This window comes from Myotis nattereri (genome assembly GCF_964212035.1).
Source record: "Myotis nattereri genome assembly, chromosome: 11".
Classification (NCBI taxonomy): domain Eukaryota; kingdom Metazoa; phylum Chordata; class Mammalia; order Chiroptera; family Vespertilionidae; genus Myotis; species Myotis nattereri.
This window is the reverse complement of record NC_138086.1, coordinates 2825294-2837593: the sequence shown is the minus strand read 5'-3', so window position 1 is coordinate 2837593 and position 12300 is coordinate 2825294. Positions and strand designations below refer to the sequence as shown.

Sequence of the window (12300 nt, the reverse complement as noted above, 5' to 3'; positions counted from 1 at the left end):
GGGCCGTGACGAGTAGGAGGGCTGCTGAGATGGGCCTTGAAGCAAGGACAATGGGCAGTAGATACTGCAGGCAGGCCTGATGGAGGCTGTATGGCTTGGCTTCCTGGCCCTATGGGGCACATTAAGATTCAATCATGAAATTACAGCAAAGGTAGTCAGTTACCATTCTTGTTGTGTTTATGCAAACAATCAGGCCAAATTAAATACAGTAAATAAATTAGTATTTTAATAAACGGAGGGATAATTTTAAGGAGAAAAACTCTATTTCAATGGAGGTTATTAAGACTGAAATGTTTTCTTTCCCTCCCACCAGACCATTTGTTACAGTTTGTCTCCGCCAGGTCACAAGCCCACCTCCTTCTGTACCCAGGCCTCATCGTCCCTCTGACAGACAGCAAGGATCTCTTGGCTCTGAGAGATACTTCTGACCCTCCTCAGCACAAAGCAACTACAGAAGAAATCCAACGCCCATTTTCCCTGAAAGAAGTCAGAACCAGGATCCTTGAGGTAATATAGGAGGCAGTTAGACAAACATGAGCAGAGCAAGGACGATGGGCCAGCTGGCACTGCCAGATGTAACTACGTCTTTCCACCTCTATGTATGTAAGACAAGGGGACTCCCCAGAAGCAAGAGGGAACTAGGCTGCAGACGAAGCAGCCCAGGAGGCTGCCCTAAAACCAGTGGGGCCTTTACAGATTCTAGTGACTCTTCCAGACCCTGAACTACCCATCTCACCAGTTTACTCACGTTCTTTCAGGCTTTACAGTCTACCCAGAAAGCAGACCAGAAGCACGTCCGAGATGCTCTGCTTGTATCCGGTTCATCCCTTCCAACCTGGTGACCCTGTTTGGGTGAAGAAATTTGCCACCCAAGGACTGACTCCTACCTGGAAAGGACCACCCCCATGGCAGTCAAGGTTGACAGGATCCCGACGTGGCTTCATCACACCCAGCTTAAGACAGCCCAGGCAAAATAGAGAGTCCAGGACTCTTCGGACCCTCTGAAGATTACTCCTGGCCCTTTTCTTATAAACAGACGCACTGACTTTATTCGGCAAAGAATTAATTCTCCTCAGGGGTCAATATAACTCCCTCCCCAACAATGACCCAAAAGAGTCAATGATTTGACTCATGTACATAAAACCAGTGGGGAATGTGCTGGGCTGCATATCTGGTGCTTTGGCCAGATGGGTCGTGCTGTGCTGTCTGTCCCTAAAACACAGAGATAGGAAGGTACTGACATCAGGCCAGGCCTTGAAATATGGTCTCATGGTCCCTTCCCAGCATACAGGCTTTCTTTCTCAGAAGGCCTGGAAGTCTCATTCCAAATTTGGGAGACAAAGGACTGGAAAAAGTATAAATAAAGAGAGTTTCCTCCATATAGGGGGCCCAGAATTTGAAAGACACATTTTCTCTGGGCCTCCACAGAATTTAATAATAAAATGTAACTCCTGTAGTCATCGCTGCAGTTCAGCCTCTGCTTCGGCAGGGTGCTGTGACTGTAGTCAGCTGGCCAGCTTAATAAAGGCTCTTAAATTTAAATTCTGAGTTGGTGGTCTATCTCACTGAGTGAACCCATAACACCCCATCCACTACTGCCCTACTCCCTCCGCCATTGCCCTACCCCCCTCCACTGCTGCCCTACCCCCCTACACCGCTGCCCTACCCCCCTCCACTGCTGCCCTACCCCCCTCCACCGCTGCCCTACCCCCCTCCACTGCTGCCCTACCCCCCTCCACCGTTGCCCTACCCCCTCAGCCACTGCCTAGGGCTTCAGGGGACATCAAATGAATCAATATTTTACAAAAAACTTAGAACAGGGCCTGGCTCACAGCAAACACATGGTAAATGTTACCCATGCCTCTTGTGATTTACACAGAAAAACCAACTTCTATCCAAGGCCATGGTGTTAAGTGTTGTTAGGACAGGACTTTAGTATAAGTCCAGCAACTACTTTTTAAAGGACTCTTAAACTCTCCGATGTCCTGAAAAGGTTGCAGTGTGAGTCACTGAAATGATCAGAATGGTTTCCCAGAGCAGACTCAAGACCCAAGTGCCAGAGCAGGGACGCTCAGCCCTGCGGAGAGGTTTCACACATGTGCCCTGCAAGTAAACCAGGAGCAGTGCGTTTCATGGGCCTTCCTGCCAGGCACTGCCTGAACACACAACCACCTGACAGCAAAGCCTTCCACAGAAAGAGCAAAACAAAGTCAGTGACAAGTCATGAAAAAGCCTACATAACTAATGAAATCGGCTTAACTTTTATCAGGAAGGTAAGGTGTACCTGTGTCAAAAATGTAACGACAGCCCGACCGGTGTGGCTCAGTGGTTGAGCTTCGACCTATGAACCAGGAGGTTCTGGTTTGATTCCCCGTCAGGGCACATGTCCGAATTGTAGGCTCAATCCCGAGTTGGGGGCGAGCAGGAGACAGTCAGTCAATGATTCTCATCATTGACGTTTCTATCTTTCTCTCTCTCCCTTCCTTTCTGAAATCAATAAGAATATATTTTTAAAAGAAATGGAACGAGCACGCCTCCTCGCTGCCGCTCAGCTGTCCGGCCACCCACCTGCGGCTGCGGCGGTGGCGGCCCGCCCCCGGCAGCACCTGGCAGGACAGTCTTAGAGACAGCCTTCGATGAAGTCCTCCTGGCAGATGTGTGGACAGTGGCGATCCTGCTCCTCTGACCGTGATGAAGAGGCCTGAGTTGGGTGTTACCTTAACTAGCGCCACCGCTGGCCACTTACAGTTTTCAAAATGTGTTCACGGACGCAGACCCCTGGTCCTCGCAGGTGCTGACGATCTTTTTGAGAGAGAAGAACTGTCGGCGGCTCCAGCCCCGGCGGGCCTGACTGTCTCAGTCCCAGAGTCTTTGTGTGTCAGCCTTCGGTGTCAGCGTGCAGCCCGCTGCCGGGCTGCTTCCGAGCAGGTAGCTTAATGGTGGGGACCAGGGTTTCCTGGACATGTGTTTTAGCAGCTGGGCAACAACGGCTACCGGACAGCACCTGCCATGTGTTTACAACCTAAGCAGCATTTCTGTGTGCTCCTACCTCCCAGCATTTAAAGCATTTGGTGCAAATGCCAAAGTTGTGCATTTCCTGGGACGAATCAAACCGTGGAATTATACCTTTGATCCTAAAACAAAAAGTGTCAAAAGTGAGTCCCATGATCCCACCATGACTCACCCTGAGTCCCTCAGCCTGGGGAGGGGGGGCACCTTCCCCACCTGCGCTCACCTCTGCCGCAGCGCCGGCCTCGTCTCAGACCCCCACCCGCACCTCCGGGTGGAAGGTGTCTCCGAGCCGTGTCACATTGTCCCCCGGGGAGACCCCGGCTACGGCACAGCCTTTTGTATCCTCAGAAAAACGGAAGGAGAGCTGGGAACAGGGCCAGGCTGATGACATGGGAGCAGATTCCTTTGCCAACATCAAGAGGAAACCTGCCGCTTACCTCCAATAGAAACACGGCACTTTTCCATGCACACGTCCCCTTCACAGGCACTTTTCCGCATCCTTATTATCTAGAGCTGGGGCTGTTACAGTTGCTAGAGGCTTTCACTACAATCCATCAGATAAGGGTTTTTTGTAGGACAAGTGATAACTGAGCAGAAGTGATGAGGTAGCAGTTGTTATACGGACAACGGCCTGTTTTTTAAACCTGGGCTTACTCAGCTGATGCTTCAGAAATTCTGTTATGCTGTTGCCAATGTCCGTGGTGAGGGAAACTCAAACTGTTCAGATGGCTGTATCGGCTCTTAAAGTGGGCGGAGCCAGGCCAGCCCCGTCCCCTGCAGAGTGGGCCTGGTCTCTCTGGCTTGCGTTGCACCTTCGTAGGCACGCATTTCAGAATTGTCCAGGGCTGCCTGCGTGATCACGGTTCTGCTTTGAGGGGAAGACAGCCTGTGGCACTGCCGAGGGATTCGTCAACCCATCAGCACACGGCATGAACCACCTTCTTCCCTCGCTTTAGTGTCTGAAGATGCCCCAGTTTTCCGTGTACAGGAGGCAGCATGCTAAATGCTTCTGTCCAGTTCTGTATTTCTGAAAACAGCAGTAGCACCTTATATGAAAAATAGACTTTTTGCCATGAAAAAAGAAAAGGAAAGAAATGGAACGACATAACAAAAAGAGAGAGAGAGAGAGAGAGAGAGCCCTGGCTTGTGCTGCTAAGTGGTTAGAGCATTGACCTACACACTGAAGGGTCTTGGGTTCAATTCCCGGTCAAGGGCATGTACCTGGGTTGCAGGTTCGAACCCTGGTTCCCGTGGGGGCATATGCAGGAGGCAACCAATCCATGTGTCTCTCACATTGATGCTCTCTCTCCCCCCTTTTCTCCCTCTTTTACTCTCTCTAAAAATCAGTGGAAAAAATATCCTTGGGTGAGGATTAACAAACAAACAAATGTAACAACTGACCCTTAATTCATGGGTCTATAGATGACACGCACTGAAAATGAAGCTGGCATCTATATACTAGTATATAAAAGGCTAATATGCAAAGTGCCCCCTCAGGAGTTCGACCGGGAGACCAGGAGTTCAATCACTCGCTATGACGTGCATTGACCACCAGGGGGCGGCACAGAGCATGGTGGGCAACCAGCAGCGGTGGCGGGGCGCTGAGGGAGCGAGGGAAAGAGGAAGCGGGGAGGTGGGGAGACAGGGAACCTGATTAGTCCTGATCGCTGGCCAGGCCTAGGGACCCTACCCGTGTACAAATTTTGTGCACCGGGCCTCTAGTCTCTACATAACAGACAAGTACTGAAAACAGGGAGAAAGAATGGAAAGGCTCATGAAAATCAATGCTGCCCTGAGCTGAGCCAGGAGGCGTGCCTTTACCTCACTCAGAAGCGGGAGCTGACCTGGGGCCACGCCGGAACAAAGGTTTGCAGGGGCTTTGGTAATCGAAAAAGAGATGGATAGCCATAACGAAAGCCACACCATTAATAAAAAAGGGATCAATGACACAGACAAATATGCTTACAGATCATTGCCTCAACTTGAGGCCCGAAGAGGCCAGACGCATCACTGCTTTCACATTTATTTATAGATCAGAGTCTTCATGTGATAAACAGTTGGTTTGTAAACTAAAAACACTGAAAAGTCACAACATATAACTATGACTTTCTGTCATGTGGCGGACAAGGTCAGGTGCTGAGCTTGCCCGACAGCTCCTGCCTAACAAACAACAGGCCTGGGCCCTGGGGACAAGCTCAGCCAAGGGCGAGGGTCCCTGGAAGCCGCTCCCACGGAAACGTCCTTCCCGGGTCTCACCAGACGGACGGGCTGCAGCAGGTGAGCGCTGTCCCAGCTCCACCGGGACCTTGCAGCTCTTGGCTCAGCTGCTCCACAGATGATCACATTCTGGAAGGAACAGACTGGGTGCGGTGGCTCTGACGTTCATTGCTGCCCAACGTGATCTCAGTCATTTGTTCCCTTGTTCATCCACCCTTGGAATACCCACAGTGAGCCGGACCCTGGGCCCTGGGGCAGGAATGTGCTGCAGGACGCAGCAGGGACAGACCTGGGCTCCTCCCGTGGTGAGGCAGATGCAGGGTCTGGCTGGGAGCCGGTGATCCCAGACTGCCCAGCAGAGAAGCGTAACTGGGAGTAGGCCGACTGCCCGGGACGCAGGGGACTGTCTCAGCAAAGGAGGGCTGGTCAAGCAGAAGAGGGGAGAGTGCTCCAGCCAGCGGGTGGGCAGAGGACAGCCCGGGAGCACGAGGCTCGTCTCTCCTGCCCACCCGGGTCCTGCAGAGGGGGACAGGCTGAAACGGTAGGAAACAGGCCTCTGTGGTCCATCCTCAGCACAGTTAACTTTTCATGGAGAAAACTAACAGCATGCTGCCAGTCGGTTACCGATTTCTCCGGGCAAACAGGATGTAGGAAGGAGGTGGGAGGGTATAAGAACAAAGAACTGTGTACATGACCAGCAGCACATCTTCCAGAAAGATCTGCCACAACTAGACAAAGGGAGGTGGAAGCAACTAGAAAAGGCCTCAGCCTATTTTTTAAAATAACCCAATAGGAGACAATAAGACCTAGGTGATGTCCTGGGGGGAGAGAGGGACTGTTCACCTATAGTACTCAGCCAATGAGGACCCGGAGAGGGATTCTTGCACATTAGGAATAAATAGCCTGTGATTGCTGCTCCCCGTGCTGTGCAACTAGACACCGGATCTTGCAAGGCCACACTCAAAGTCTCGTTTCGCCACTTCGTGTCTCTCACAGAAATGAAGGTGAAGGGGTCTTGTGTCCCAGACAAGGCTGCATGCTTGCCTCTGCAGGTACAGGGAGCCACAGAAGAGTCTCAAGCCGGGGAGTGGTGAGGAGAGGCCTGGGTCAGAGTGAGACCTCTGCTGGCGATGGGCTGGAGAGGACCCATGGGAGGGGCTGCCCAGGACTACGGTCAGAAGGGTGGGCCAAGAGACTGGGTAGCACTCAGGGTCTACCCAAATGTTCTCCGTGAGGGTTGATGGGATGGATGTGTGGGAAGACACCTGGGTTGTGGCTCGGTGGCTGGCTGGTTGTGGGAACCACGCCAGAGTCGTCGGACAGTCAAGGGAACTCAGAGGGTAAAAGGCCTTGTTGATAGTACGCCAACAGCCAAGGCCACTCTGAACATGGGAATCTTAATCAGAATGTTCAAAGCTAAGACACCGTGAGCAACTGCAAGGCCACTCTGAACACGGGAATCTTAATCAGAATGTTCAAAGCTAAGATACCGTAAGCAACTGCAAGGCCACAGCAACCTCACGGTGCACTGTGCTCTTCTATAATCCAAGTGATTGATGTCATTATTGAGTAGAGGCCTCCTTTGTCTCATGATATACATGGTACTGACCAGCTAGAGGAGTGTGCTGGAGAAGCTGAGGCAGGCTCAGAGGGTGTAGCTCTTATATGTGCAAGAGAAGCTGGAGAGGCTGCAGAAGCTGCTGAAGCAGAAGCTCAGGCGCCGCTACGATGGGAGGCGGTGCGTCTAGGGGCTGCGTGGGCTGCTCAGATAATAACTGTGGGCGCAGAGACTCTACTGCTGGGTGGCAAGGATATGTATTTAGGTGTGCGGCTGCCTAAATGGGACCGCTGTGAAGGACTGTGGTGTCTGATGGCTACATGTCCACTGGCTTCTTCACTAAAGACTCTCTTATACACCCACAACCTCTCATGGCTTCTCCATCTAAGACCCAGCATCCAAGAAGGTCTAGTCCCTGGCAGAGGGGCTTGGACCCAACAGTTAGTGCAATGGGCAGGGTTTGAGAAGGAACCTGGTCACAATTGGCATAGTCGAGCAGAATTCAGAAGAATCTATGGGCTCAGAGCAGCTGTAGCTGTTTTGACACTGCTGAAGGGGGCTGAGGAAGGGGGTTTAGGTGGCCTTGCAGCCTAGGGCCCCCCCACTCCATCCCCTATCACAGGGCGTCTCCATGCTGACCTTTCACCTAGCAAATGGGCAGAGGTGAAAACCCAGAGCCAAGTCTATGAAGGAGGGGGCATGGGGAACAGGCTGTCACTTCCAATTTGAGTATGAGCTGGCACAGAAGTGGATTGGAAATTTGGAATTACCTGTTAATTAAAAATATAAATTTATATACTTTCCCTAAGCAATTTCTAGGATGATAGCCTTGTGAAACACTGGCACAGTCCTGAAAACACACACACACACACACACACACACACACACACACACAGAGGGATGCTGGCCATAGCATGTTTTAATAGTGCAAAAATACATGTATTTATTTTTATTTTTTTGTTTTGTTAATTCTCACCTGAGGATATTTTTTTCATTGATTTTTAGACAGAATGGAAGGGAAGGAGGGAAAGAGAGAGAGACAGAAACATCAATGATGAGAGAGAATCACCGATTGGCTGCCTCCTGCATGCCTCCCACCAGGGATCAAGCCCACAACCTGATCATGGGCCCTGACCAGGAATCGAACCATGACCTCCTGGTTCAGAGGTTGATGCTCAACCACTGGCCACGATGGCCGGGCCATATGTTGAATCTTAATCCCCAAGGTGATGGTGTCAGGAAGTGGGGACTTTGTAAGGTGACTAGGTCATGGGGGCGGCGCCGTTGTGAATGTGGTTAGTGCCCAGGTAAAGGAGCCCAGGAAGCTCTCTCTCCTCTTCCACCGTGTGAGGACACAGTGAGGAAACACTGTCTATGAACTAGGATGGGGGTGCTCACCAGACAGGGAATCTGCCCAGGCCTTGATCCCAGATTTCAGCCTCCAGAAAGTGAGAAGTGAATTCCGCTGTGTAAGCCACACAATTTGTGGTGCCTGTTACAGCAGCCAGAATGGACTAAGACACCGAGTAAAGGTGACACTTTGCATTGTATATTATATTACTCTTAACAGAGCATTCATGCTGTTATTTTTAAAGAGCCAGTAGGCAGAGAACAAAGATGGCGGCGTAAGGTAGACCTGTGCGTGCTGCCTCCCACAACAACATCGAAACTACCAACTATAAGACAAACAGCTGTCATTCAGAACCATGGGAAAGCTGGCCCAGTGGAAGCTCTACAACTGGAAGGAAAGAAAGAAGAGCATTGAGACTGAGTAGGATGTGCAGAGGCACCAAGAACAGAGGTACGGAGTCGCACACCAGGCGGGCTGCAACTGGATGCGTGTTTTTTTTCAATCAGAAGGGGTTACAAACTCCCAAATCCACTGAGCTTGTTTGGGGGAGGATTCTGAGGTCCCAGACCCCTACGGGGAGAGGCGGGATGGCCTTGCAGCAGGTTGGAGAGCGAGGGTGGCTTTCTCACGGAGCGGCTAGCCGGCACTCGGGAGACGCGGAGATGTGGAGTCGTGGGGAGACACGGAGTCGCAGAGACACCATTGCCCTTTGCTCCACCCTGGTGATTCTCAGAGACCCCGCCCAAGCTGTGCCAGTGGCACAAAAGGAACCACCTGCGCTTTTGCAGCCCAACCCAACAAACTGCAGATTTCAACTCCTCGCATACATAAGGGAAACACTCAAGAAGCAGAATCAAGTTCAGAGGAAGCTGGAGCCGGGCCCAGCTGGGCCGGCGACATGGAACCGCTGTACCAGCAAACGCACAAGCAGGTCCACCAGATCCAGTCTCACATGGGACACTGGTAGACGGCAGACAAGCAGTCTGTGCACTTAGTAGAAAACGAAATCCAAGCAAACATACCAGATATTCAGCCAGCTAGAACGCCTGGAGATTTTGTCCAGCAAGGAGCCGCCCAACAAAAGACAGAATGCCAAACTTTGTGTTGACCAGTTAAAGTATGATGTCCAGCACCTGCAGACGACTCTCAGAAACTTCCAGCATCGGCGATACGCAAGGGAGCAGCAGGAGAGACAGTGAGAAGAGCTTCTGACTCGCACCTTCACCCCCAATGTGGGATGCGGCGCCCCCTGCGAGGCTGCGATGGCCCTGTGAGGCTGAGATGGCCCCTGTGAGGCTGAGACGGCCCCTACGAGGCTGAACGGCCCCTACGAGGCTGAACGGCCCCTGCAAGGCTGAAACGGCCCCTGTGAGGCCGAGACGGCTGCTGTGAGGCCAAGACGGCCCTTGTGAGGCTGCAACAGCCCCTGGGAAGCCGAGAAAAATACCACATGATCCCACTCATTTATGGATAATAAAGACCATTATAAACTGATGAACAAAAATAGATACAGAGGCAGAGCAGCATTGAACAGACTGTCAAACTACAGTGGGAAGCTGGGGGAGGGTTGGGGGGTTGTTAGAGATCAACCAAAGGACTTGTATGCATGCATATAAGAATAACCAATGGACACAAAACACTAGGGGGTAGAGAAGGCTGGGGGAATGTCCGGGGCGGGGGGGGGGGAGGAGAAGACATATGTAATACTCTTTGTAATACTTTAAGAAATAAAACAGCCAAAACCGGTTTGGCTCAGTGGATAGAGCGTTGGCCTGCGGACTGAAGAGTCCCAGGTTCGATTCCGGTCAAGGGCATGTACCTGGGTTGCGGGCACATCCCCAGTGGGAGATGTGCAGGAGGCAGCTGATCGATGTTTCTCTCTCATCGATGTTTCTAACTATCTCTCTCCCTTCCTCTCTGTAAAGGATCAATAAAATATATTTAAAAAAAAAGAAATAAAACAAAATTAAATTTAAAAAATAAAATAAAGAGCCAATAGGCAAAGCCCCAACCAACAGTTTTTTCCAGGCTGGGGAACAAGTGTCTGTCCGTCATTCTGACCCACCTGGGTCAGTCCTGCATACAGCAGCGCGATCTTTTCCAAATGCAGATCCATTTAGGCTGCTGCCCCCCACACTCTTACCCACTTGTCCACTTAAAACACTGAGGTTCCGAGTGCTCCCAGAATAAACACAAAACCTAGTGAAAGTCACCAGACCTTTCACCCCTGGCCCTGCCCACCTCTCCAGCCATCTCTTGCATGCACAGACACAGGTAGGAACACACACACACACACACACACACACACACACACACAGACTCATGCACACATGCATGTACACCAGCACTCTGGCCCTGCCACCTGCCTTGTTGCACACCTGTCAGCCCCTGTGTCATGAATGGACTGTTTCATGTTTGCAACCAGCCCTTTCACCAGGACCAGAGAAGCAGAACTTCCTGTCCACCAACTGCCCCGAATGCCTGGAGAAGGGGCCTGTGGAGGGCGCTGACATTCATTTACTGAGCAGCTATTGTGCACCAGACCCCTTCTAAGCACTCTGTGGGAAAAAATGGGCGTAATTCATTTGTTTCCTGTCAAATGGTGTGGCAGAAAGGGTGACTGACTCCCTCTTCCCAATTAGCACCAGAGAAATCATTGAATGAGAGAGAGGCATGGGCTCCAGGGTGTAACGACAGGAGGCAGACCCTGCAGAGACAGGGTGGGGGCGGCGAGGGTGCTGAGTGTATGCAGCACTAGAGGAGTGGGCACAGATGGAGATGAGCTTTTGTTGTTGTTGTTCATCCTCACCCAAGGATATTTTTTGCATTGATTTTTAGAAAGAATCAGTGGATTCTTTGGGGAGGGGGAGAGACAGAGAAACATAGATGTGCAAGAGACACATTGTTTGGTTGCCTCTGGCACGTGCCCCAATGGGGCTAGGGATCGAGCTTGCAACAGAGGTACGTACCCTTGACCAGATTTGAACCCGAGATCTTTCAGTCCCCAGGCCAATGCTCTAACCACTGAGCACCAGCTAGGGCAGAAGATGAGCTTTGTCAAGGCTATTCTTGCCTCTCCCTTGCACAGCCCTGCATACTGGTCCCCAGGCCCTCTGGGCAGAAATCAGCCATGGCCCCACCAGTCGGCATGAGATGGGAGGTACCAAGGACGCAGGGGCAGGCCAGTGCCCCAGGCACCCCCACCCCCCTCCTGCTCCATCCCACAGACTGAGGGCTGGGAGTTCCTTCCCCCACGGCGCTTCTCTCCAGGAGCTTAGGAGACTGGTCCAGGCAGGTAGGCAGAGACCAGAGCTCTCCACACTGAAGCTCGTCCAGCCTACGGGGCTCCAAATACTCATCCCCAGAAACCAAGGTGCGGGCAGGGTGGGCTCCTCCTGGGGCTGCAAGAGAAAATCAGCCCCGGTCTCTCCCAGCTGCTGGTGTGGCCAGCTATCCTCGGTTCCTTGGCTTGGAAACTGACACACACACACACCCCCCACGCTCTCCCCATCGCATGGCCTTCTGCCTGGGAGTGAGTCGTTTTCCCTCTTATAGGAACACTCCACTGCAGTTGGGGCCCCTAATCCAAGCCCTCCTTTGAGCTTGATTACATCTGCACAGGCCCTTTCCCGAATAAGGTCACGGTCACTGCTCCCACGGGCACGGCCTCGGGACGCTGGTTCACCGGTGCGTGTCTCTCCGCAGAGGAGTGAATGGTGGAGCACCCCCAGGAGAAGCACCACACGGCACTGAGACAGGGAGGCCGGGCGTGAGTGGAAACGTCTCAGAACACAAGCTGAGCACGAAGATCCCCATCAGTACACGGAGGAGCAACAGGCCAGTTTCCTAGGGCATGCTCTCACCCGGTAAAGCGCCCGGGAAGACTCCCGCCCTGCGACCAGCACGGCCCCTCCGAGCCAGGGCGTGCGGAGCCGCCACCACGATCTGCGGGGCTTTCGCGTGGGAAGTGAGGCCGCGTCCTGCACCCCGCTCCTCGGTTTACAATCCGTTCTGAGACTGGGACACGTGGGCTGCGCGGTTCCCTGCGCTGCCGCCCTCCCGCCGCCAGGGGACGCCGCCCGCCCGCCCGCCCCGCGCAGCGCGCCGCTTTCCGCCCGGAAGTCCCTTCCCTCCCGGAAGTCAGCATCCGTGCGTCCGGACG

The 12300-nt window shown here is 52.6% G+C and overlaps 1 pseudogene across 1 annotated transcript; it reads left to right on the top strand.

Moving 5' to 3' along the window:
* The first annotated feature begins 551 nt into the window (after positions 1-551).
* LOC308527283 (glycogenin-1-like) lies at positions 552-3458 on the top strand (annotated as a pseudogene). Its single transcript has 2 exons — positions 552-603; positions 2553-3458. The product of its transcript is annotated as a glycogenin-1-like (transcript).
* The last annotated feature ends 8842 nt before the right edge of the window (positions 3459-12300 follow it).